This window comes from Aythya ferina (genome assembly GCF_964211825.1).
Source record: "Aythya ferina genome assembly, chromosome: 1".
Lineage (NCBI taxonomy): Eukaryota > Metazoa > Chordata > Aves > Anseriformes > Anatidae > Aythya > Aythya ferina.
The window spans coordinates 8,006,998-8,034,336 of record NC_140296.1 but is presented as its reverse complement, the minus strand read 5'-3'; the positions used below and the strand labels follow the sequence as shown (position 1 = coordinate 8,034,336).

The window sequence follows — 27,339 nt, the reverse complement described above, 5'->3', positions numbered from 1 at the left end:
TCAGATTTGAGAGCCTGGCCTGACATATCAGGCCCACAGGAGTAGAGGGCTCTAGTGGACACTGGCTTGCCAGTTACACCCCAAATCATTATACTGATGTATATGTGAAGCACAGCGAATAGGTGTCGTGGTTCCGCTTGAGTGGGCAGCCGAGCTCCACCACAGCCGCTCTCTCACTCCCCCTCCTCAAAGAGGAATGGGGAGAAAATATGTGAAAAGGGCTCAAGGATTGAGACAAGGATGAGAAAATCACTCAGTAATTATTGTAACGGGCAAAACAGACTCGGCATAAGGAGATAGTAAGATTTATTGCCTATTACTAACAAGCGAGAGAAGTGAGAAAACAAAGGAAAAAGCAAACCAAAAGCACCTTCCCCCCCATCCACCCTCTTCCACCTCCTCCCCCCGAGCGGCGCAGGGGAACGGGGAATGGGGGTTATGGTCAGTCTACAGCACTTCTTCTCTGCCGCTCCTTCTCGGTCACTCTCGTCCCCTGTGCTGTGGGGTCCCACCCACGGGATGCAGTCCTTGATGAACTGATCCGGCGTGGGCTTCCCACAGGCAGCAGCTCTTTCAGAACTGCTCCAGATATGGGTCCGTACCACGGGGTCCATCCCTCAGGAGAAAACTGCTCCAACCTGGCTCCCCTACAGGCAGCAGCTCCTGCCGGGTCACCTGCTCCTGCGTGGGCTCCTCTCCAAGGGCTACAGTTCTGGCCCGGAATCCGCTCCGGCAGGGGTCTTCCACAGGCAGCAGCCTCCATCGGTGCAGGGCCACCTGCTCCACCGTGGTCTCCTCCACGGGCTGCAGCGTGGAACCCTGCTCCACCGTGGTACTCCATGGGCTGCAGGGGGACATCCTGCTTCACCATGGTCCTCACCACAGGCCGCAGGGGACTTCTGCTCCAGCGCCTGGAGCACCTCTCCCCCTCCCTCTACACTGACCTTGGTGCAAGGCTGTTCTCTCACTCCCTTGACTCTCCCGGCTGCTGTCTGGTGCAGCGTTTTTTTCCCTCTCTTAAATATGCTCTCACAGAGGCGCAAACAACATCGCTTATTGGCTCAGATCTGGAAAACAATGGGGCCCTTCCCAAACATGGGGCAGCTTCTAGATCTTTCTCACAGAAACCACCCCTATAGCCCCCTGCTACCAAAACCTTGCCACGTAAACCCACTACAATAGGAAGCATGGCCTTTCTCCTCCTGATATCCTTATGGCATGGCACGCGCACCTTCCTCATGATGGCATATGCACCTTCCCGAAGAACCGCAGAAATCTGGTACGTAGTTGACCGACAGTTCAATATGAACTTATTTCAGGGCCCCAGTGAAACATGCACGATACGTCTATTCGCATGTAAAGGAAGCTCTTGCAGAGCTTTCCTACAAAGTTTTCCACACTCTAGAACCAGACGACTGTTTGTGTCCAGGTAGCCCAGCTGGAAGGGACCACATCAGATACTCGTAACTACCCACACTGCCGTCAAATAGAAGGGACAGACTTCCCCACTGGAGACATGCAGCTCATTGTAAGAAGACACCACCACCTAGCAACACAACGCAGAGAAAGGTGCCCCCCCTGAAAAAGACACAACACGGACCCTGAATCTTGAACTCTCTTCTCCAGACCTGACTTCATCCCTGGACTACAGCCACAAGGACACATGATGCTAGTCTCCAACCACACAAATTAGATACACCTTGAACTGCTCTTTTGATCTCTGGACTTCCTTTGAGAACTATTTAGAGATACTTTATAAATAATTTGTATAGTTTTGCTTTCTTCGAAGCGGAGGGTTGTTCATAGATTAATAGCATTCGAGTTGAGGTTCCAAATTCTAAGCAAAATATTGTTAGGGTACATTCTGTATGGATTAGGAGCCTGTGGAATACGGAGAGGCAGTGTCACAACAGTGACTCGGGACGTGTGACAGAAGAGGGACCATGGACCCAAGAGCAGATTTACAAAGGTTCTACTGAAGTTTGTTTCACGATCGTGTGACCCCTCTGCCATTAGGGAAATGAGAGGTCACCATTAAAATATTCAGCAGTTCATATAAAATTTGCAACAAAATGCTGTGTGAACATATACAATCACATTGTTACACCAGTCCTGACTCCGCCAATCGTCTTCCTCATTTCCATGCAACGCGGTGCTTTGGACTGAGGCCTCGGGTAGATACCAGTCCTTCATTTATGTCTCCCTGAGAGCTTGCTCTTCTCCAGAGTTAAGCTTTCTAAAAACAGGATTTTTGGTGTTTTGTCACCTAATCTGCTTGTTGCTCCTAGTATGTCCTGCAAAAGTTCTCAGGCGGGTATGTACAGCTTTTGCTAAGACCATACTGGGTGTGCCAGTTCTGCAGGCTCCACCAAGTGCCATCACTCCATGTTGTGGTCTGTGGCAGTTAACAAGCTACCTAAAGAGTCTGAGCCTGGCGTGGGCACTTGGCCTCATTAACATACAAAGAACTGTCTGGAGCCCATTTTTCACAAGATTGCACACCTGGCTATGGTAACATTACATTTTCCTCACCACTTTCCTTTATTTCCTTTGTTTTATTTATAGTGGGGTAGCTGCAACCACTTGGAAGAAAAAGCGGAAGAGGAGAGAGAAATGCTGCCCAAATGTTTGCAGTGTGATCAGTGTTAATAAAGCTTCTGAATGACCTCTTTTAAAATGCACTTGTGTTATTACGCATTTGGAGTCACAGTATTCCCCAACACTCTAGTGCAGTCTTTGGCCATCCACCCACTGGCTGCTTCAGAGAAGGAATGAAAACAAAGAGGCTCTAACTCCAGTGGTCACCCTGCTGGCTAAAAAATCACCAGAGCTGAGGGTCACGCACAGAAAGTGGAAGGGGACGGTGCTCCCTGCACCTATAGCTGGATGACGTGGGAAGGTTCAGCCCAAGGAAAAGTCTTGGACAGTGCTAAGAGAAGTTGCAGCCTCCTTTCCTGCTCCTGGGGCAAGGCCTGGGGCCAGCACCCTGCAGTGACCCTCACAGCCTGCGGACTGCTCTGCCCGAATCTCCAGGGTGCAGCAGTCTCCTTGGGGAGGCAGCTCCCTGACAGGGCAGGCTGCAGCCCCTGTTGTGACACGCGATGAGGCAACAGCGGGGCCGTCTGTGACATCACACCACGTCCTGCTCAAAAGCCCTGTGCGCCGCGACCTGCCCTCACTTGGCTGCGAGGCCTTCAGGAGGCAGTGGCTGGTGCTGCTCTGCTGGGGCTGCCGCTGTGATCTTGAGGAGCTGCCTTGCAGAAAGGAGCCAAAGGCACTGGGAAGCAGCGTCCCCGCGTGGGACAATTCCTGCTGACGAGTGGAGGAGGCCCGGAGCGAGATGGAGGCCAGGAGTGCTCCCATCCTGTGCAACGGCCGCCTCATGTGTCCAACACTCATGCACCTCCAGGACGATGGTGAGCCCAGCAGGAGGTGCCTGAGGAACAGGCAGCAGCGCAGCCCACTTGAGCTGCAGTTTCTTGTGGGGAGAGAGAGGGAGGGTCTGGGGACATAGACACTGGCCCCATTGGCCACGAGGACTGTGCTGGACGAGAAAGCTGGCTTGCAGTATGACGTCTCTTTCCCTTGCTTTTCAGAGATTGTGAAAGTTTGGGATGCAGTATCCCACTTCATCCGCAGGCAGTTCGCGCTGAACAAGGTGAGCTTTGCAGCCTCATCCTGCCCTCTTACTCTGCTCTTTCCCAGAGCTGCCACCCCACAGCCCGCCTCCTCAAGCAGCAGAAACACCCCAGCGGTGGCCTGCAAACTGCAGAGGTGCCAGGGGCCCGTTGCTGCTTTGGCAGTATGCACAAAAGAAGAGCCCAGCTCCAGCAGAAGGACGGGGTCCATTCTGCCTGGTGTTTGTGTGTTGCCCGTGGCCAGAGTGGGCAGGCCAGCATGTCGCTGGTGCTGGCACTCAAGGCTTTCCCTACTTGTTGGGAACTGCTTGGAGGGAATTTTACGGAGCTGAGGGTGTTGGCTGTGCTCTTAGTAGCCCAGCTCCACTTTAGAGGGAAAAAAGGAGGGAGCTGGGAAAATCCGTGACATTGAGGCCATCTCCAGGGCTCTGCAGAGTGACACTGCCTGGCACCTTCTCATGAGCTGTGGCCAAGGCATGAGGGCCCATCTTCTTGCTTGGAGAAGCCCCAGAAATACTGACCCGTGTTCCTGATTTCTTGCTTTTCAGGGTGTCACAGTACCTGGGCTGGGCACCTTCTTTGCTGTTAAACAGGAGCGGCCCATGGCAGGCTTTAAGCTCCTCGATGTAAAGAAGCCCGTCTTCCAGGTTTCGGAGCACTTTGCCAACGTTCATGGGCTCCCTTACAAGAAAGAAACTTTTCCTGGTAAGAAGAGAGATGATTGTCTGGGCTCCCACGCGCGGGGACTTTGGGCTGCATGCTCAGCTGCTGCTGGGAGGGCAGTGGAGGGGTTACACAGCTCCTCCAGGAGGTCCAGAGAAAGGCCTGAGCTCCTCTCAAGCCAAGGCCCATCAACGCCTTGCACGTCCCTCCAGACACCAGCTCCCAGAAACGTCCCTCCCCATCCTGTTGGCACCCTGATGGCTGCATTGGTGGTTGACTTCTGCTCTAAGCAGTTCGGACAACAGCAGGTGCAGGCTGACACTGGGCATCGGCTTCTATGGCATCAGCGATGCCCCACGATTGTGCTGCCCTAGGCGCTTGGAGCTCTGTCTTTCAGGGATTCTCCTCCTCCAGACGAGCAGTCAGCAAGACAGCTCTGTAGCAGTGCTGGAGGGCCCAGAAGCTACCCAAGTGGGACTGCCCTCCTCTGCAGGCCTGTCTTAGTTATTTTCTCCTTGCTTCCTCTCTCTCAGGAATACCTCCATTTGTTTTCCTGAATTATGCCTGGCTGTCCTTGGACATCGGCATTCCTCGGGACACCGTGCAGCGCTGCATTCAGGAGACCCTGCTCTTTCTCTCCTACACCCTTGCAAAGAAGCAGGCTGTTGATTTCATCTTCAAGGGCATCGGCTGTCTGGTCTTCCGCAAGAGCAGAGTCCAAATGCACTTTTCCTCCGACTTTGTTCACAACCTGAATAGCAACGGCCAGCTGTTGAAATGCCGCCTCACTGTAAGTTTCTCACTGCACCAGCACAGCCCAGGGTTCCTGGGAAATGCCCCGAGAGGCCGTTGGGAGGGACTTCTCCTTCTGGGTCAGACTCGTCTCCTGATGAGGCACAGGAGTCTGGCCCCTGCACAAAGCCAGGCAGTGATTTACCAGGTGCAGGCACTCGCTGGGCAGCTTGTGCTGCTTGTAAGGAGGGGTGAACACTAAGCCCTGCAAGATCTGCCCGTGGGCAGCTTTCTGCCTGAGCAGCCGCGATGCCTTCGTTGGCAAGGGCATCCCTTCCTGGCCATGGTCTCACCCACGACTGTCTCTCTTGCAGAGGCTAGGCACAACAGATTTGGCCACATCGGAGAGAAAAAGCATGGTCCCACATCCAGCTTCTGGAGGTGTCATCATCTTTCCCAGGTGGGTGCATTGCTTCTGCAGCCCTTGGCTGAGAGTTTTTGGCAGCTTTTCAGCTCCTCTCCGGAAGATCAGCAGTGCCAGGGCTTGCCTGCTGCTCAGGGAGGAGCTGGAGGGAGACTTCTCCAAGCACTGGTTCCTCCTCCACTCCACACCGATTCTTGCTTGTTTTGGAAGAGGGGCCATTCTCTTTGTGTACCAAGGGGAATGTCTATTCCCTGCCCAGCCCACAGCAAGCCCCTCTCAGATGCTGGCACCAAGACCAGCGCCCTACAGCCCTAGAATATGGTGCCCCGGAGTCACACTGCCTTGGTCTTTCTTCCAGGATTGGGCTCTACATACCTCGGGGAAGAGCTGCAGGGGAAGGGTCTCTCCAAGCACCCAAGCACCCTGCTTTGGAGAAGAAGGGAGACGCAAGTGTGGAGGGAGAGTCTACCAGAACAGGTAATGTGAGAGCGGGCTCCTGGGAGTGACAGCCCCTGGGAGACCTCTCTGCCCTTCCCTTCTGAATGTCCTCCTGAGGGCAAGGGGTACGGAGGCAAAGCTGGAAGGCTGCGCTTTGCACAGGATGAGGCCCCTCCTCTGACCCCAGTTCCCTGCGGCAGTAGCTCTGCTGGGCCTTCGTAGGAACCAGAATGGCAGGGCAGCCCAGAGCTTCCCGTAGCATTCGGCAGTGCTCAGGCCTCTTCCACGCTGGCCTCCTGGAGCTCCTGTCTACTGAAAGCCCCGCTCTGGATTAGATGTGTCCAAAGGTAGCATGTGGGGTACAATGGCAGCAGGGAGTCCCAGGACTCCCATCCCCACCCGTGAAATGCCAGTGGCCAAGGAGACTCCCTTCTAGGCCAACCCATCTCCCAGCTTGCTCTGCCTTTTACAAGTAGCACCGGATCCAGCAGGGAGGCTCATTCCCTGCCTCTTTGTGTGGCCACCAAGCAGCAGCTCTGACTGTCCTTCTCGTTTCCTCCTTACAGGGATGCCTCCTATTAAGAGCCAGCTGCTCACACCCCAGAGTCTCTCTCTATCCAGACTCTCCAAGATGAAAGGGGAGGCAAAGCTGGGCCAGGCTGCAGTGGAAAAAGAGCCTTCTCGCAGGTGAGGCTGCGGGGAACCTTAAAGAAGCAGCCCCTGGGCTCTTCTCCTTGAGTCATCGAGCGGCTTTCCTTAGACACAGGGTCTCGGTGAATTCCACAGGGGTCCCGACACATGCCCCACCAACTTCCCTTTCCCTGCTGGGGACCTGATTGGTGAGCAAAAACTAGAGCAGGAAATCCTCCTCTTCTGTGCTTGCAGGCTGCTGACAACCCGTGAGGAGAGCTCCTCAAGAATGGCAGAAGAGGGGAAGGGCAAGAGCTGTGCTGTGGCCTGGCCCCAAACTCAAGCCCCTGCCTGTGAGGGTCAACGGAGAGGAGGACAGGTAGCCACTGCATCTGTGTGCCCATTGCCGGGTTGTTTCACGGGTTGCCGTCATGGAGATTTGACATTTCTCTAATAACTGCATGCCCTTGTGCCCTGTAGGAAATATGCTGCTTGAGACACAGGGCCATGGTATGACAAGTGCTTTCAAGCACTCGAGAAAGAACCTTTCTCTTCTCTCAGGGGGGCATGTTCACACTCTTGCCTTTGAGCTCCACCAGGAAGCTAGTCTAAAATGAAAAACCTGCCCTTTCTGAGCCTTGTTTTCCTCTCAGAAGGACAAGGGCTCCTGCAAAGCCCACTGCAGTGAAAGTGTTCTTGCCCTTAGTTTCAGAGGCTGAGGGTGTTACCCTTTCATGCTGCCTTTCTGAGAGAAAGCAGGCTGCAGGGAAACTGCCCTGAGCCTGCGGAAACCCTGAGGGGACGACTGCCCCACTGCCATGGGACAGCTCCCACGTTAGCACCTCCCCCTAAAAATGTTCCTTGTTTCTGCTTCCCCTGTAGCAGAAGACGCAGATGGAAATGCAGAGGCTGCAGACAGAGAGCGCCTCCTCCATGGCACTTGTGGAACTGAAAAAGTCTCTGCAGATGGTGCCAGTGGACATGAAACAGCAGCATGTCCTCATCCCTCACCCGCCGGAGAAGAAGGCTGAGGCAGCTCCTCTGAGCAAACCGAGTGCCAGGTAAGTGTGGGCCAGCACCCAAAAAGGCCAGGAAAAGCTGAGCTGCAGCACGCTGCCCGAGGGATCCAATATGTGGGCGGCTCAGCTCTGGGCTTTGGCTCTCCATCCCCTGGCTGCCTCGCGGAGGGAATGACCGTGGAGACCGTGGGTCTCCAGCTGTCCCCCTGCAGACCCAAAGTCCTAAAGCTCCCCTGCAGCTGACAGTGACGCACCCACAATGGAAGGAGGCTGTGCTCCCTGTTTTTGGCAGCCAGAGGTGAGGGCCTTCAGAGCCCACCTGAGAGTTTTTTTCTCTGTTGCTGCAGCTGCCTTTCAGTGCGGACTGAGCGCGTGAGGAAACAGCTGGAGAGGAGAGAGGAGGTCCTGCAGAAAGACAAGACCAAGAGCAGAGCTGTTGACATCCCTGGAAATTCTGCAGAGGATCTTCTGATTTGGTAAACCTCTCCTGCAACAGCCTTCATTCCGCTAGCAACAGCCCCTTCCTTGGGCAATGAGGCCCCCGGGCTCACGAGAACCCTTGCCCGGGCCTTCCGTAGCTGCTTGGCCAAAGGTCTCCAGCCCGGCCTCACACAGCGCCTCAGCCTGGCGCTGCGTAGATTCCCTGTCACTGGCTGGGACTCGAGGGGCCCCCGCAAGGCCACACAGAGCCTTGGGACTCCTGCATATGCACGCTCCACAGGACTGGGGCTGAAGGGAGCAGGGAGTGTCACTCCGCTGCCCTCACTGGAACGGAAACTTGAACCCTTTCTTTTTCTCTCCCTAGCGTTGGTGAGAAAATCCCTGTGCTTCCAATGCCGAAGATGACACGAGCATCAGGGAAACCAGCGAGGACCCCTCGCAGCTGTGAGCAGCTGCGAGCCCAATAAAGTCTGTTGCTTCCTGCTGGAAGCACCAGCACGGGCTTTGTAGTGTTCTGATTTCACAGAAACACAGAATGGTTGAGGTTGGAAGGTACCTGAAGAGGTCAGCTTGGCCAACCCCCTGCTCAAACATTGCCACCCAGCACCAGTGTCCAAGGAGCATGTCCTGTGGAGATGGCTTTCAAGTGTCTCCCCTTGAGGAGGGAGGCTCTACAGCCTCACTGGAGAACCCGTGAGAGGACTCGCTCACCCACACACTACAGAAATGTATCCTGAGGTTAGGTTCAGGTGGAAGCCACTGTGTTTGCTTCTGTGCCCATCGCCTCTTGTCCTGTCAGTGGGCTCCACTGAAATGAGCCTGGCTCCATTGCCTTTGCACCCTGCCCGCAGGCATGCAGTTATCCACTGATCCCCCCTGAGCTTTCTCTTCTCCAGGCTAAACAGTCCCAGCTCTCCCAGCCTCTCTTCATAGGAGAGATGCTCTGTTCCCTCAATAATCCACCTCACAATTTTTGTGGGACTGTTAAGCAGTTCAAGTAGCACCACTCGTGGCCTCCCAAGACAGCCACGAAGGCCTCCTAGCTGAGGCTGCTGATTCGCCCTTGCTGAAAGCCAGGTGCTCTTAGGATCCAGCATCAGCACCTGCCTGTGCCTGGAGAGCTGGGAAGAGCTGGGAGCTCTTGATCCTTCCAGGGTGGAACTTCAAGGTAACGGCTCACTGCAACCTTCCCTTTGGTCCCAGGAAAAAAAAAAAAAAAAAAAAGGCATCAAGCACCTGCCCTCACTCAGCCCAGAATTAGCAACAAGTCTTCCTTCCCTGCTGGTACTGCTGCCAAGGGAGCTTTGAAGTTAAGAGCCTCTTTTTGGAAAACGGCTTTTCCATGACCTCTCGGGTCTGCACATAGCCAAAAAGCAGAGAGAGAGAGAGTTTGAAACTTGGGAGAAAGGAAGGAAAGCCAGCAGGGCCAAAGCCTATCCCAGGGACTTTAAATCTGCACAGCACAAAACTGAAGGACAAGTTGAATTTTTTTTGTCACATCACTCATACAAGAAAGTGAAGAGCTCTCTTTCTCTCACATGCTCTCACAGTTTTCATTCTCTCCTCCTAAAACTTTCGGGGACTTTGATCTCTCATCAGGCAGCCTTGATGCAAGTTGCTGTCAATTCCACTTGGGTGGAATACCTCTTGCTGAATTGCTGCCCTTGGCCTTAGAGATCCCAATCTATAGGCAACCTTTGAACTGATTTCCTCAAATCCCTTTTAAGCACATCATCCTGAAGTCTACTGAACCCGGCCCATGTAATCTGCTACGTCACATAATGCTGAAAGCTTGTGAACGAGTGAGGGTGCCACGGAGAAGCCCTCCGTGTTGTGGGGCACACGCTCGTCCCTCACAGACCACGTGCGACGTGGCCATCTGACACATGGAGACACCGAGGGAGGGTGCCAGGCACAAGCTCTATATTAAACACTCGTGAAGCATTCCTTCTTCCTTATTCCCTTTCAAGATTTCATGAATAAACAAATGGCAGTTCTAGCATTTCCTTCCCACACCCAAATGGATCACCTTGCACACCCCCTGGGGCACTCTCGAGGTTTGTATGGGACTGAAAGGAGAGAGTTTCCTTCTCAGTGCTGGCATGCTCGGCTCAGCTGTGGCCCTACAGGAAAGGGGATCTACAGGAAAGTGCTCCCTGAGTGCAGGGAGAGAGAGAGAAAAGCTGCTCCCTGACAGGGCGGCTCCAGCCCCACCCTCTGACAGCCCTGGCGGCCATTTGGCAGTTCTGCCTGCCCCCCGCGCCACAAGCTGGCTGAGGCCTTGGGCTGTCCCCAGCACGGCTGTCAGTGGTGTCGGGCGGCATCTAGAGCCAAGAGGCCTTTCTTGTTCTTTGTGCTGAAGGGAACGTGCTGTCTGGAGCGAGCAGTGCCGCTTTTCTCCGCATTCCGGGGCTGTCATGGTGAGTGACATGGCCTCTCACTTTGAGGGCTCTCTTTTTCGTCAGCATTTGTGAGGGGCTTCTGCATCCCCCCCGCTCACTTGTTGCGGCCAGGGCTTCCCCCCAGGATGTCTGGGCAAGGCCCATGCCGCTGGGCAGGCTCTGGGTGGGCCTGGTCCCCTGCAGGGGCAGGCGTCTGCCGCTGAGCCCACAGCCCAGGAGCGGCTCCTGCACTCGTGGCTGCCCCTGCCCGGGCTGCTGCCGCTGCTTCTGGAACCTTCCTGCAGCCTCTGGCAGCTGGCGCCTGCTTGGTGGCCTCACGTTGGGCCTGGCAGCCCGGGATCTGCCCCTTGCTGCTCTGGCAATATGCACAAAAGAAGAGCCCAGCTCCAGCAGAAGGACGGGGTCCATTCTGCCTGGTGTTTGTGTGTTGCCCGTGGCCAGAGTGGGCAGGCCAGCATGTCGCTGGTGCTGGCACTCAAGGCTTTCCCTACTTGTTGGGAACTGCTTGGAGGGAATTTTACGGAGCTGAGGCTGTTGGCTGTGCTCTTCCTAGCCCAGCTCTTCTGTAGGGGACAAAAAGGAGGGAGCTGGGAAACTCCCACACACTGAGGCCATCTCCAGGGCTCTCCGCAGTGACGCCTTCTGGCACCTTCCCAGGAGCAGTGGCCAAAGCACAAGGGCCCATCTTCTGGCTAGGAGAAGCCCCACGCTGGATTTCCAGTGCCAGAAATACTGAAATACTCTTCCTCCTTCCTTGCTTTTCAGGGGGTCGCAATCCCTGGGCTGGGCACGGTCTTCGCTATTAACTGGGAGCTACCCATGGCAGACCTTCGGCTCCTTGATGTAAAGAAGCCCGTCTTCCAGCTTTCAGAACACTTTGCCAGAATTCACGGGCTCCATTATAAGAAAGAAACTTTTCCTGGTGAGAAGACAGATGAATGGCACCCTAACGGAGAGTATAGGGCCAGCAACTGTTCTCACAAGGTAGGCTTGGCAGAGGCACCACGTTTTAGAAAGAGGAGATTTGAGCCGTCGTGATGTCACCTGTGGTATGTCAGTTGCCCTCCGGGACAGCAAGAAGGCTCTGACTTATTTTTTTGCATACACCTAGCGGTTCGTTCTGAGTCAGCCAACACCTCAGCCTGCATTTGAGCACAGCGACGAGTTATCTCCCTTGCTCAGACATTCAGGCTCACAGATGAGTAGCAGATACCCAGACGGGACTGCCCTCCTCTTCAGGCATGCCTTAGTTCCTTTGCTCCTTGCTTCTTTTCCATTAGCTGTACCTCCAGCTGCTGTCCTGAAATATGCCTGGCTGTCCTTGTGTACTGGGTCTGGCTGGAATGTTAACTTCCCCGGCAGCAGCCCATACAGTGCCGTACTCTGTATTTGTAGCTGGAACAGCAGTGTTATCACACCAGTGTTGTGTCTACTGCTGAGCAGCAGTGGCACAGCATTGGGCCTTTCTCTAACCCTCCTAGGGGGTGGGCAAAAAAGTGAGGAGAGAAACATCACTAGGGCAGCTGACCTAAACCAATCAAAGGGATATTCCATACCATGTGATGTCACACTCAGCAATGAAAGGTGGAAACAGGAAGAAGAGGGGAGGGGTGGGCTCTCATTGAGAAGACGTCGGTCCTCCTCTCGAACACCGGCTGCGTGCGTTGAGGCCTTGCTTCAAGGACGTGGTCAATCATTGCTCATTTGTGGGAAGTAGAGAGTAATTTCTTTCCTCTGCACTTCCATATAGCTTTCATTTATTTTGTTTGTTTGTTTTCCTCCCTTTTTTCCCCTTTCCCTTTTATTTCCCCTTAGTTAAATTGTTTAGTTCATGGTAGTCTTTATTTAATTATTATAATTATTTCCCTTTAATTAAATTATCCTTATCTCAACCCGTGAGGTGTTCTTTGCTATACTTCTCCCCCTCCTCATCTAAAGGAGGGGGAGTGAGAGAGCGGTTGTGGGGTTTAGCTGCCCAGCACGGTAAAACCACCACACCTTGCACACCAGGACACCGTGCAGCGCTGCATCCAGGATAGCCCTGCTCTTTTTCTCTTATGCCCTTGCAAAGAAGCAGGCTGATGATTTTGTCTTCAAGGACATGGGCCTATCCCTTCTGAACAGTTTGTAGCCATCATCAGCCACACTCCAGTCATGGGAATCATCCCACCAGGTTTCCGTGATGGCAGCTACGTCATAGTTTCCTTCTAGCACGGTGGCCTCCAGCTCCTCCTGTTTGTTACCCATACTGCGTGCATTAGTGTAAATGCACCGCAGCTGGGCCACTTTTTGGGCAGGAGAAGCCCTAGTACTCTCTTGACCATACTCGCGTGTTTCCGTAGTAACTAACCTCTCACCAAGCCTTGTGTTCTTCCTGCAAAATGTCATCCTCATCCTTCACCAAGACACAAGACTGCAAGGTCTTGCTAGCGTCACATCAGGTTGGAAAGGAACAATTAGTGAGATTAAAAGAGATCAAGAACATCGATGAACGATTGTCCGAGGCATTGGTTGTCTTGAATCGCTTATGCTTGACTAGGGACCGAGAAGACCCTCCTGCAAGTATTCATTTTCAAACAATAAATATAGCAGCACCAAATGTGTTACCACAAATAAGAATGAATTACCGAGATCCTGCTACAGGAACTTGGAAAGGGCCATACCGGTACAGAAATACAAGTAACACCTGTGATTACAATGACACTGCTAGGCAGGGTTTAGGGGTTTATGGCACGGAGACAAGGGGTAACAACTGTAGCGTTTGGAACAATCGTACAGCTATGGCCTTACCTCCTGATGTTTTTCTGATTTGTGGGGATAGGGCCTGGCAAGGTGTCCCTGCAAATGCTATCGGAGGTCCATGTTGCTTAGATAAACTCATTACATTTGCTCCTAGCTTGTCGCAGTTGCGTGAGATCACCAGACATAAATGGGCATTGCTCGCACCGGATCGCAATGATAATGCTGAATTGCTTGGTGTTGCAGCTAGAGCGGCATTGGCAATTTTAGTGCCAAAATGGCCTCTGCAGCCGCACTTAAGAACTTAGAAAAATTGGTATGCTGGGCCGAGAAGCAAGCCCATGCCACGACAGAGATACTTGAGGAGGTGTTACCAGATCAAAATAGTCTGCAACATGTGCTTTTACAGGATCAAGCTGCTATTGACTTCTTGCTTTTGGCTCAAAGGCATGGGTGTGAGGACTTTGACGGAATGTGCTGTTTAAACCTTTTTGATCATAATGAGTCAATTCACAAATCCGTTATTTTCCTGAAAGAGCACATGAGAAAGATTCAATATGATATCAATCCTTTCAATCAATGGTTCACTGATTTGTTTGAAACGATGCATAGATGGTTACTGAGATTAGTCAAAGAGGGATTAAGGATTCTGTTTGTTGTGGTGTTAATCATCATTGCGTGTTGTATTGTAATAAATGTGGTTAAAGGGTTCCTTGCAAAACTGTTACATCGGGCTTGGTTTACTCAAAGAAAAAGAAAAAAAAAAAAAAGGAAAAAAAAAAAGGTGGGGGGGAGGGAACTGTTGAGGGATTTTTTGAAACAGCAAAAATCCCATGGCTTGCTGCAGCTGAGCAAACCAAGCTACCGGGGCAACTGTGAGAAATTCCCATGACAGTGTTCCCACATTGCCCAATTGAGGAATTCAGAAAAACATTGTTACCAGCATCTGGCTTCAAGGACAAGGTCTACGTGACTGCTAATCACAAGGGGCTTGTTTTCTTGCAGGTGGGGTTGTTTTCTTGTAGTTGTTTGTCTGAGTGCTTTTGACCAATAATCTTGGGTGAGACACTATCCGCCCCTGCTAAGTTCACTAGAAAAGTTAGGCTATTCGGGCAATAGAATGGAGCATGATCTGACCATACTGGTGTCTGTCGTGCTTTCGTCCGTGCTTCCTGCGACATGCTGGCACATTCCTCACCCACGAGAACTGGCATGGTACATTCAGCCTCACAGGAGGAGCGTTGCCAGTTGCTATGTGTATATAACGGTTGGACGTGATGATCTTTGAGGTGCTTTCCAACCTAAAGGATTCTATGGTTCTATAATTCTATGACTGTGAGAGGCCCAGGGCGCCAGGTTGGCGTGGCCTGCACCACTCTTTCTCCTGAGACCAACGACACAGAGAGGAGCACTGGGGGCAAAAGCCTGCCTGAGCTTTTATTCCCAGTAGAAGGCAGCTGCAGATGAGCTGAGGCTGGGGGCAGGATGTGTTGGGGCATCTGAATTCCTGGGGCACTGTCCTGAATTCCTGGGGCACTGTCCTGAATTCCTGGGGCACTGTCCTGTTCCTATCAGTGATGTCAGCTGCCAGCACCGAGCGCCCTCCTGGTGCTGGCAGCTGGGCGCTGCTACTCCCACTCTTCTGCGATGAAGCTGCAGCACAAAGCACTGCACAGAGCCCGAAGCGCCTGTCTCCTGATGTGGGTGGGCCGTGGCTGGTGTGCCGGGGCTTGTGCGAGGTCATGGATGCCTGTGGGAGACAGAGAGGTGTAGGTTAGCGCCTGAGCGGGTGATGGGCAAGCCCCTGCCTTCCCCCCACACCACCACCAAGGCCTTTCCCCCAAGGGGAGGGGTGGCCCAGGACCAGCCAGCCCCCCTGCGCGTACCTAGCCCTTGCTCCTGCTCGCTGCTCTGAACAGGCCCATCCAAAAGTCCCCGGGATGGCTCTTGTTTCTGGCACGTTGCTGGCTCGTCTGCTGGTGTAGCTTTGGTGCAGGAGGACTGCGCTTGGCCTCCCTGCTCGGCGGCAACCTGCATGGGGAGAGCAAGAGCACAGGTAGGTGATGGAAGGGATGTCAGCCCTTGTGCCTGGGGCGTCTGGGAATGGAGAGCAGCAGGCAGCTCCCCAGCACGCACACCCCACGCACTGCTTCTGCCTCGGGCTGCCCTCGGTGCCTGGAGACCACCACGCGCTCTGGGCTTACCTGGTGCCCAGGAACCGTAGCCAAGGGAGTAGCCACTGCTCCGGTTTCATCAACTGCTGTATAGTCAACAGGCTCTGGGGTGGGAGGAGGCACCCTGGGCCATGCAGCCGAGGGAGCAGTGGGTGCCTTGCTGGTGGCTCCCTGCATGAGGGCTACAGAATGGAGTAGCACTGCAGCAACGACAATCTCGGATGTTTCATCCAGCTCTTCCTCAGAGACACTGCAGGCGTGTCGTGCGCGTCCCTGGCTTTCAACCACCACCGCAGTGCTGTGCTCACTGGGGCAGGGACATGCTGATGGCTTTGCCTCTTGACCTCCAGGTGTCTGGGGAGGCGCTCTGTACCCCTCATCTTCGCAAATAGGGGCTGAGGGAGGACTTGCTGGCGTCCTCTCTGCTGGTGCTGGTGCTGGTGCTGTGAGAGGCGATCCGTGCCTCTCTTCCCCGGGACCTTCTGCCAGGGCAGCAGCTGACAGTGCAGTGTCCGTGGGCTCTGATGAGCCAAGAGAGGCGCTTGTTGGGTTTTCTACTTCTTGTGCTGCGGCCTCCCTGTCCACGGTGCTGGATGAACCGCCTTCTTCTGGGGGAAAAGCCACTGGTTCCTGGAAGAGTGTGGCGAACCTGGGGTTGATCCAGGAGTTGAAGATGACAATCTCTTCCCCGGGACCTTCTGCCAGGGCAGCAGCTGACAGTGCAGTGTCCGTGGGCTCCGATGAGCCAAGAGAGGCGCTTGTTGCGTTTTCTGCTTCTTGTGCTGCGGCCTCCCTGTCCACGGTGCTGGATGAGCCGCCTTCTTCCGGGGGAAAAGCCACTGGTTCCTGGAAGAGTGTGGCGAACCTGGGGTTGATCCAGGAGTTGAAGATGACAATCTCTTCCTCTTTGTCCCATCCCACAGGACCGCTTTCTTTCCTGCCTCGGCCCTGGCTTGTCCCCTCCTTGCTGCTCCCCTGCCTGGGTTTGACGTCGTGGGCTCTCTCTTGCTTGTGCTTTTCAACCCTGCCTGGGCTGGCTGGTGCAGGGTCTCTGCTGGCAGTTGTTTTTCCTGCACCTCCCCGACGATCGAACGCTGGCAGAGCAGCGGTCCACCTGCTCTCCATGTCAGTCTGGACGCCGGCTGATCTTGTTGCTGTCACTGGGCACCCCATGTGTGCCGGGTCCCCCAGTGCTGCCGGTCGTTGGCCTTGTTCCCGCATTTTCGCCATCGTCTTTGACATGACTTCAGACACAACAGACTGTGCTGTGTCCTGCAGCGCCGTGAAAGAGTCGGTGGGGCTGTGTGGGGCAGGGTGCCGGCTCTTCTTCAAATGCCGGGGCACTGCTGTGGGGAGAGGTGGTGTTCTGTGGCCTTTGGTCCTGGGACCTCTGCCTGATGGAGAAAGCCTTGCCCTGCTCTTGGCTTGCTCGTTGCAGGCTACAGCGTTTCTTATGACTGTGGAGACGAAGGACCGTACTGAGTACTCCACATCCTCAGCAGGGGCCACAGGGCTGTGTGGGACATGTTCCCGCCTCTCTGCCCTCACAGCCCTGTCCCTCTCAGCAGAGATGCACGGAAGTGGTGGCAAAAGCTCTTGCTGGCTGCGGGGCTCTTTTCCCAATGACTTTGCCCTTCCTCCCCCTGAAGATGCAGAGGCTGCTGCTTGCAGAGGGGGCAGCTTGCAAGTGGCCCTTTCAGACGATGATGTCTGTGCTGCAGGCACTTGCTTAGGTGCTGCTGTCTGAGTCACTGTCAGCCTTGGGAAAGGTGGCACGGCTGGCAGCTGGATTCTCTCGGCCTGCCTCACCCCACGGTGAGGCAGTGTCTTCATGTCTTGCGGCTGCTCCATCTGCAAGAGAAGGCGAGGAGAAAGGCCAAGTTACTTGGGCCATTTCTGCCATTTCCCTCCACGTCCCCCCTAGAAGTGCTGCTGTGAGCTGCCCTGCAGCGGCCCCCGGCACGCCCTGGCAGCTCCCCAAGCAGAGCCGGGCTCAGCCTGCCAGGGTAATGCCCTGCCTGTCTCCTCCTGCAAGTGCTGCCTGCTCATCGCAGGCTGCCAGGGCTGCCAAAGATGTTCGACCGAACCCTCCTGGGGCTCCCGACTCCGTGTGGCAGCTGCCAGTGTGACGCACGCTCTCTGGGCACGACCGCACCGGCAGCCTGTCCGCATGGAGGGACGGTGGAGGCAGCTCCTGGCTGCGCACAGCCAGGTTGAATTAGGCCACGCTGCTCTTTGTGCCTCTGGGCACAGAACTGCCAGGGCCACGCGGGCTTCGGCTGTCCTGGGGGTGGGCTCTTCTTGGAGAAGCCCCAGGTTTGGGAATATTTGTGTCCAGGTCGGAGGTGCTGAGGGCCAGCTGGCCGACTCGCTGCAGCACCGTTCTCCTCATCCTGGTGCTCTCGGTGCCATCCCGTCACGCTGCTGTCCCTGTCTTGCTCCCTGAGCCTCACCTGGCGCCGCTCCTGTACGCTCCGCTGCCCTTCAGCGGGCTGGGAGTCATCCTTATTCTGCTGCTCCTCCATGCTGTGCTCCAGGTCCTCTGAGCAAGAACTCCAACGGGCACCCAGGGGAGCTGCTGCCTCCTGACAGAGCTGCTCTCCTGAGAGTGAGTGGGCAGCCCGGGGCTCGGGCTTTATAAGGGACACCGTTGCCGTGGGTACCCCTCCGTGTCACAATGGCCTTTGGGTACGCATCACAATGCCCCGGTGGTTGCCATGGGGCCCTCAAGCCCATATTCTGGCAGACACCCCAGGGACACCGTCTCACACACCCACAGCAGGGTCTGCATTGGCAGGCACCTCTGGCTCCTTCCAGCCAGTGCCCCTGGCTCAGCCCCAGCTCAGTCTTTCTCAGGGGAGTCAGCTTAGCTCCCTAACTGCTCCCATCAAGTGCTCCTTACCTGCTCTGCCAGGAGACTTGTCTGGAGAACAAGTCCTACGAGGAGCGGCTGAGGGAGCTGGGCTTGTTCAGCCTGGAGAAAAGGAGGCTCAGGGGCGACCTTATCGCTCTCTACAGATACCTTAAAGGAGGCTGTAGAGAGGTGGGGGTTGGTCTGTTCTCCCACGTGCCTGGTGACAGGACGAGGGGGAATGGGCTTAAGTTGCGCCAGGGGAGTTTTAGGTTGTGTTATAAATGGCTCAGTCTTCAAAATAGGATTAAATAAAAAAATAGGATTTATTAAAGGAATAGAGGTAAGCAAACCGTGCTGGGTGCACCGGGAGTCTCCGCTCCACCAGGACACACACCAGTTACATCAAGTAGCTGATTTTTATGCTCCTAGGCTAATACATACGCATTACTACTTCTAAATAAAAAGGTTATTGTAATTAGCTTCCGGGGTCCAGTCCCTCCTACTGGAGCACGCGCATCAGTCTCCGGTGGTCCCTCTGGGGGTCTCTAGGGGTCTTTCATGCTGAAGGCTCGTAGTCTTCCTCTCCAAGTTTTTTTCTTGTCCTTCCCCTTTGTACTCCTTGGCACCGTGTCAAGTTTACGCAGCATCCCCTGCAGGTCTTGTCTCCTAGCCGTCCTTCAGCTTCTTTTTTTTCTTCTTCTTAATGTCTTGGCCACCTGGCCAGATATCAGAGGCTTGCACAGTATGCCATAACAGTCACTAGCTGTTATCAGGTGTTCTGAAACCCCCAGACATCAAAGGCTTCATACAAACACAAATAGTTTTCTTATTGACACTTCACAAGTAATTAAAACATTCCTCACCAGCCATTCACAGGGACAGTCACACCTATAGCAGTGTTAAGTTAATCCTGAAGAAGACAAAAAAAAGGCTGTAACTGTTAGAAATAGAAGTTCAGAATAACAAAAGCAAACAGGTTCATAAATTTGAGGAGTATTTTCTGAAGACTTGGTAAATTGACTAGAATGAGGGGGAGACTGGGACACACTGCATCTGTGGTTCAAGAATTAAATTGCCAGTGCAGGACCCAGAGGCAGACAGGACTGTTCTTTATGGACACGAATTGTTAAAACATTCCTCACAATTGGATCTGAGGAAGAACTTCTTTACCAAAAGGGTTGTTAGACATTGGAGCAGGCTGCCCAGGGAAGTGGTGGAGTCACCACCCCTGAAAGTCTTTAAAAGACGTTTAGATATAGAGCTTAGGGATATGGTTTAGTGGGGACTGTTAGTGTTAGCTCAGAGGTTGGACTCAATGATCTTGAGGTCTCTTCCAACCTAGAAATTCTGTGATTCTGTGAGATGCTCTGCTCGGTCGTCCGCGTAAGCTTCCTGGCTCTTTTGCCTGACTGCCCACACATCAGCAGAGACTGCACTCGAGCTTGGACGCCCATCGGGCAGCCCTGGCAGTGCAGCTGGAGCAGGAGCAGGAGCAGGAGCAGGAGCAGGAGCAGGAACAGGAGCAGGAGCAGGGATTCCTCCCGTGTCCGGGCAGCCAGAGGCCTGTGGCTCTAGGCACTGTGAAGGGCTCCCAGAGAAGGCGGGCACCAGGGAGGCGGTGGAGCTGGCGGAGAGGTGTCTTGAGGCTTGCTCTGGCGGGGCTGCGAGAAGAAAGCCCTGGGCAGCCGCAGGAAGATTCCCTGCTCCTTGCTTTAAGAGCAAGCTGTGGAGAAGCTTTCAGCGGCAGAGCCACAGCTGTGCCACGCTGCTGTTTAGCCCGCAGCTTCTCTGGCTGCTGAAGCAGGTCCTATGCTTCAGAGTTGTGGCTGAAACAGTGTTGGTAACACAACGGTGTCTTTGCTGGAACAGGTTGCCCCGAGAGGCTGTGGCGTCTCCATCCTTGGAGATCTTCAGAAGCACAATCCTCAGAATGGTGCGTAAAGCTAGTCCTTTGGGGAGAAAGAAAAGGAATTGGAAAAACAACCCCAACACTAGGGAAAAGGATAAAAAAGCACAGGTTAGATATTGTTCAATTGTCTGGCCTGAAAAGCCATTAAAAGGAACTTTGCTCCTTTGGCCACAACACAGGTCCGATGAAAATTCCCGCTTCAAGTTTACATGTAAACAATAAGACTCCTTTTCCGCAGGAGGAGTCAAGTTATGCTCCCTCTAACCCTAATATTGCAGCAGAGGCAGCAGGAGCTGCACCAGCAAGGAAGTATATGTGTAAGTGTATGTGTTTGAGACAAAGTATTGCTGTGAAGTGAGTGACTCCTCACTCTAGAGTAACACTTGTAACAGTAACAGTAGAAGTTGCTGTACAGCAGATACAACATGAGAATCCTGTAACGGGATGGCCTGTCCCCAATGGCAAGGGGTAGCACTGGCTCTGCGGCAATAAATCCAGGAAGGTGTTGCCCCTTGGCTGGAAGGGAGCTTGCACCCTGGGGGCAATAATTCCACGTGTACCTATTATTGAAGACCCACAACGCCAAAGCCCCCTTGAGACCGCACGCAGAATTACGAGGACTCCAGATAATCCTCTAGGAAACCGAAACAGGGAATTTCACTCACTGAAGAACTACAAAATAACACTCTGCATGCAGCCCAGGCACTGCGAGAGGAGCTAAGAAGCTTGTCAGAAACAGTACTCTGGAACCAAGTGGTATTCGGTTTATTAGTAGCCTCAGAGGAGAGCGTGCGCTGTAATTACTGCTAGTTGCTCTAGGCACGTAGATCAAAGGGGGCGAATGTGACTGATCTCCAAAGTATTTGGGAAAGAAACCAATCCTACTCAGAGCGGCTCAAGATGACGCTTCCAGGGGATTTAGAAACATTTGGGAGAAACTGGCTTTGCGGTTACCTGACTGGAATTGGCTCAAACAGCTGTTTGTTGGTGTTACAATGATAAAGGCATTGCATATCTGGCATCCCCCTGACTTTGGAAGAAAACCACTGGGCCCTAATGTTGGAAAAGCTCAAGAACGGAGGACGTGTAGAAGTGCAGAAACAGCAATAGGAGTGAGAAAAGAAGAGGGGGGCATTGTGAGAAACAAAGCTGTGTTTTTGCAGTGGCTGGTGTTTTTGCAGTGGAAAACTCTGCTAACCTTGCATAGTCAAAAGCGATTGTGCAGGCATGGCAGTAGCAAAGCAGTGGGGAGGACATTAAGCAGATAAAGGGAAGGTCCCGCTGTCCCAGAATAAGGAGGATAGCTAAGACAACCAGCATGAGCTGCGCAAAATTAGTAGAAAAAGAAAAATCACAGGCCCTCTAGTCACGAGAGATGAAGGAAAGGAAAAGGAGAAATTAAAGGTTGGTCAAATAAAATTGTACATATATGCTATCGAAAGGCATCGAGGAGTTTGTAAACCCGTAGCACGCAGCCCATGAGGAAACAGGGTCACCATGAGTCAGGTGTCGGGTAATAGGGAAGAAAAGGTTATGGCATACTCTTCGTGTGCGCTCCTGCTCGCAGGAGGCCCGCCATTGCAACCGTGAATAAAATAGCTTCACAGAAGACCCTGACTGGAAACAATATTGAGACTTTTCTCACACTGGGGCGCTGTCCTGTGTCTCCCTGTGATGCTTCTGTGGGTGCTGCAAAGCTCCCTGAGGGCCTCGTGCCCACTACGCGCTCTGTGCTTACCTGGTGCCCAGGAACCAAGGGAGAAGCCACTGCTCCTGCTTCATCAGCTGCTGCTGGGCTGAGAAGATCTGTGCTGTCCTCCCTGAGAGGCTCTGCAGTCAAAGGAGAAGCCATTTCTTCTTCCTCTGGTGCTGCTGCTGGACCAAGAGGGGCTTCACTGGCTTCCTCCCCAGGTTGTCCAGCCCAGGGAGAAGCCACTGCTCCTTCTTGCGGCGCTGCTCCTGGACCGAGAGGGTCTTTGCTGACTTCGCGCACAGGGCCTCCAGCCAAAGGAGAAGCCACTTCTTTTTGTTCTTCCTCTGCTGCTGCTGCAGCGAGAGGGGCTTCGCTGGCCTCCCCCACAGGGCCTCCAGCCAAGGCAGAGGCTGAGGATGCAGAGTCTGCAGGCTCTGCTGTGGGAGGAGGCACCCTGGGCCCTGCGGCCGAGGGAGCACTTGGTGCCTTGCTTGGGGCTCCCTGGCTCATGGCTACAGCACGGCGTAGGACTGCAGAGATGATGATCCGGGCTGTTTCATACAGATGTTCGTCACAGGCACTGGAGGCATGTTGGTCGTGTCCCTGTCTCTCGGCCATCGCCACAGTGCTGTGCTCACTGGGAGCGGGACAGGCTGGTGGCTTTGATTCTTGCAACACTGCTGTGGGGGGAGGCGCTCTGTACACCTCATTTGTGCACACTGAAGGAGGACTTGCTGGCCTGCTCTTTGCCTGCTCACTGGGGCTGGGACATGCTGATGGCTTTGACTCTTGACCTCCAGGTGTCTGGGGAGGTGGACCTCCTGGCGGAGCTGTGTAACCCTCCACTGCCCTCCCAGCAGCAGCTGAGCATGCAGCCCAAAGTCCCCGCGCGTGGGGGTCCTGCAAGTTATCTCCTTTCTTAACAGGAAAAGTTTCTTTCTTGTAAGGGAGTCCATAAATATTGGCAAAGTGCTCCGAAACCTGGAAGACGGGCTTCTTTACATCGAGGAGCTTAAAGCCTGCCATGGGCCGCTCCTGTTTAACAGCAAAGAAGGTGCCCAGCCCAGGTACTGTGACACCCTGAAAAGCAAGAAATCAGGAACACGGGTCAGTATTTCTGGGGCTTCTCCAAGCAAGAAGATGGGCCCTCATGCCTTGGCCACAGCTCATGAGAAGGTGCCAGGCAGTGTCACTCTGCAGAGCCCTGGAGATGGCCTCAATGTCACGGATTTTCCCAGCTCCCTCCTTTTTTCCCTCTAAAGTGGAGCTGGGCTACTAAGAGCACAGCCAACACCCTCAGCTCCGTAAAATTCCCTCCAAGCAGTTCCCAACAAGTAGGGAAAGCCTTGAGTGCCAGCACCAGCGACATGCTGGCCTGCCCACTCTGGCCACGGGCAACACACAAACACCAGGCAGAATGGACCCCGTCCTTCTGCTGGAGCTGGGCTCTTCTTTTGTGCATACTGCCAAAGCAGCAACTGGAAGGCTGCAGGAAGGTTCCAGAAGCAGCGGCAGCAGCCCGGGCAGGGGCAGCCGCGAGTGCAGGAGCCGCTCCTGGGCTGTGGGCTCAGCGGCAGACGCCTGCCCCTGCAGGGGACCAGGCCCACCCAGAGCCTGCCCAGCGGCATGGGCCTTGCCCAGACATCCTGGGGGGAAGCCCTGGCCGCAACAAGTGAGCGGGGGGGATGCAGAAGCCCCTCACAAATGCTGACGAAAAACAGGGCCCTCAAAGTGAGAGGCCATGTCACTCACCATGACAGCCCCGGAATGCGGAGAAAAGCGGCACTGCTCGCTCCAGACAGCACGTTCCCTTCAGCACAAAGAACAAGAAAGGCCTCTTGGCTCTAGATGCCGCCCGACACCACTGACAGCCGTGCTGGGGACAGCCCAAGGCCTCAGCCAGCTTGTGGCGCGGGGGGCAGGCAGAACTGCCAAATGGCCGCCAGGGCTGTCAGAGGGTGGGGCTGGAGCCGCCCTGTCAGGGAGCAGCTTTTCTCTCTGTCTCCCTGCACTCAGGGAGCACTTTCCTGTAGATCCCCTTTCCTGTAGGGCCACAGCTGAGCCGAGCATGCCAGCACTGAGAAGGAAACTCTCTCCTTTCAGTCCCATACAAACCTCGAGAGTGCCCCAGGGGGTGTGCAAGGTGATCCATTTGGGTGTGGGAAGGAAATGCTAGAACTGCCATTTGTTTATTCATGAAATCTTGAAAGGGAATAAGGAAGAAGGAATGCTTCACGAGTGTTTAATATAGAGCTTGTGCCTGGCACCCTCCCTCGGTGTCTCCATGTGTCAGATGGCCACGTCGCACGTGGTCTGTGAGGGACGAGCGTGTGCCCCACAACACGGAGGGCTTCTCCGTGGCACCCTCACTCGTTCACAAGCTTTCAGCATTATGTGACGTAGCAGATTACATGGGCCGGGTTCAGTAGACTTCAGGATGATGTGCTTAAAAGGGATTTGAGGAAATCAGTTCAAAGGATGCCTATAGATTGGGATCTCTAAGGCCAAGGGCAGCAATTCAGCAAGAGGTATTCCACCCAAGTGGAATTGACAGCAACTTGCATCAAGGCTGCCTGATGAGAGATCAAAGTCCCCGAAAGTTTTAGGAGGAGAGAATGAAAACTGTGAGAGCATGTGAGAGAAAGAGAGCTCTTCACTTTCTTGTATGAGTGATGTGACAAAAAAAATTCAACTTGTCCTTCAGTTTTGTGCTGTGCAGATTTAAAGTCCCTGGGATAGGCTTTGGCCCTGCTGGCTTTCCTTCCTTTCTCCCAAGTTTCAAACTCTCTCTCTCTCTGCTTTTTGGCTATGTGCAGACCCGAGAGGTCATGGAAAAGCCGTTTTCCAAAAAGAGGCTCTTAACTTCAAAGCTCCCTTGGCAGCAGTACCAGCAGGGAAGGAAGACTTGTTGCTAATTCTGGGCTGAGTGAGGGCAGGTGCTTGATGCCTTTTTTTTTTTTTTTTTTCCTGGGACCAAAGGGAAGGTTGCAGTGAGCCGTTACCTTGAAGTTCCACCCTGGAAGGATCAAGAGCTCCCAGCTCTTCCCAGCTCTCCAGGCACAGGCAGGTGCTGATGCTGGATCCTAAGAGCACCTGGCTTTCAGCAAGGGCGAATCAGCAGCCTCAGCTAGGAGGCCTTCGTGGCTGTCTTGGGAGGCCACGAGTGGTGCTACTTGAACTGCTTAACAGTCCCACAAAAATTGTGAGGTGGATTATTGAGGGAACAGAGCATCTCTCCTATGAAGAGAGGCTGGGAGAGCTGGGACTGTTTAGCCTGGAGAAGAGAAAGCTCAGGGGGGATCAGTGGATAACTGCATGCCTGCGGGCAGGGTGCAAAGGCAATGGAGCCAGGCTCATTTCAGTGGAGCCCACTGACAGGACAAGAGGCGATGGGCACAGAAGCAAACACAGTGGCTTCCACCTGAACCTAACCTCAGGATACATTTCTGTAGTGTGTGGGTGAGCGAGTCCTCTCACGGGTTCTCCAGTGAGGCTGTAGAGCCTCCCTCCTCAAGGGGAGACACTTGAAAGCCATCTCCACAGGACATGCTCCTTGGACACTGGTGCTGGGTGGCAATGTTTGAGCAGGGGGTTGGCCAAGCTGACCTCTTCAGGTACCTTCCAACCTCAACCATTCTGTGTTTCTGTGAAATCAGAACACTACAAAGCCCGTGCTGGTGCTTCCAGCAGGAAGCAACAGACTTTATTGGGCTCGCAGCTGCTCACAGCTGCGAGGGGTCCTCGCTGGTTTCCCTGATGCTCGTGTCATCTTCGGCATTGGAAGCACAGGGATTTTCTCACCAACGCTAGGGAGAGAAAAAGAAAGGGTTCAAGTTTCCGTTCCAGTGAGGGCAGCGGAGTGACACTCCCTGCTCCCTTCAGCCCCAGTCCTGTGGAGCGTGCATATGCAGGAGTCCCAAGGCTCTGTGTGGCCTTGCGGGGGCCCCTCGAGTCCCAGCCAGTGACAGGGAATCTACGCAGCGCCAGGCTGAGGCGCTGTGTGAGGCCGGGCTGGAGACCTTTGGCCAAGCAGCTACGGAAGGCCCGGGCAAGGGTTCTCGTGAGCCCGGGGGCCTCATTGCCCAAGGAAGGGGCTGTTGCTAGCGGAATGAAGGCTGTTGCAGGAGAGGTTTACCAAATCAGAAGATCCTCTGCAGAATTTCCAGGGATGTCAACAGCTCTGCTCTTGGTCTTGTCTTTCTGCAGGACCTCCTCTCTCCTCTCCAGCTGTTTCCTCACGCGCTCAGTCCGCACTGAAAGGCAGCTGCAGCAACAGAGAAAAAAACTCTCAGGTGGGCTCTGAAGGCCCTCACCTCTGGCTGCCAAAAACAGGGAGCACAGCCTCCTTCCATTGTGGGTGCGTCACTGTCAGCTGCAGGGGAGCTTTAGGACTTTGGGTCTGCAGGGGGACAGCTGGAGACCCACGGTCTCCACGGTCATTCCCTCCGCGAGGCAGCCAGGGGATGGAGAGCCAAAGCCCAGAGCTGAGCCGCCCACATATTGGATCCCTCGGGCAGCGTGCTGCAGCTCAGCTTTTCCTGGCCTTTTTGGGTGCTGGCCCACACTTACCTGGCACTCGGTTTGCTCAGAGGAGCTGCCTCAGCCTTCTTCTCCGGCGGGTGAGGGATGAGGACATGCTGCTGTTTCATGTCCACTGGCACCATCTGCAGAGACTTTTTCAGTTCCACAAGTGCCATGGAGGAGGCGCTCTCTGTCTGCAGCCTCTGCATTTCCATCTGCGTCTTCTGCTACAGGGGAAGCAGAAACAAGGAACATTTTTAGGGGGAGGTGCTAACGTGGGAGCTGTCCCATGGCAGTGGGGCAGTCATCCCCTCAGGGTTTCCGCAGGCTCAGGGCAGTTTCCCTGCAGCCTGCTTTCTCTCAGAAAGGCAGCATGAAAGGGTAACACCCTCAGCCTCTGAAACTAAGGGCAAGAACACTTTCACTGCAGTGGGCTTTGCAGGAGCCCTTGTCCTTCTGAGAGGAAAACAAGGCTCAGAAAGGGCAGGTTTTTCATTTTAGACTAGCTTCCTGGTGGAGCTCAAAGGCAAGAGTGTGAACATGCCCCCCTGAGAGAAGAGAAAGGTTCTTTCTCGAGTGCTTGAAAGCACTTGTCATACCATGGCCCTGTGTCTCAAGCAGCATATTTCCTACAGGGCACAAGGGCATGCAGTTATTAGAGAAATGTCAAATCTCCATGACGGCAACCCGTGAAACAACCCGGCAATGGGCACACAGATGCAGTGGCTACCTGTCCTCCTCTCCGTTGACCCTCACAGGCAGGGGCTTGAGTTTGGGGCCAGGCCACAGCACAGCTCTTGCCCTTCCCCTCTTCTGCCATTCTTGAGGAGCTCTCCTCACGGGTTGTCAGCAGCCTGCAAGCACAGAAGAGGAGGATTTCCTGCTCTAGTTTTTGCTCACCAATCAGGTCCCCAGCAGGGAAAGGGAAGTTGGTGGGGCATGTGTCGGGACCCCTGTGGAATTCACCGAGACCCTGTGTCTAAGGAAAGCTGCTCGATGACTCAAGGAGAAGAGCCCAGGGGCTGCTTCTTTAAGGTTCCCCGCAGCCTCACCTGCGAGAAG

At 54.2% G+C, this 27,339-nt stretch overlaps 1 long non-coding RNA gene across 1 annotated transcript in view; it reads right to left on the bottom strand.

Moving 5' to 3' along the window:
* LOC311432937 overlaps window positions 1–27,128 on the bottom strand; it is a 63,071-nt gene extending 35,943 nt beyond the window's left edge. Inside the window, exon 1 of the long non-coding RNA XR_014690437.1 lies at window positions 27,008–27,128. This is a non-coding gene — a long non-coding RNA (uncharacterized lncRNA). The remainder of the gene's footprint in view (window positions 1–27,007) is intronic.
* Window positions 27,129–27,339: the final 211 nt, after the last annotated feature.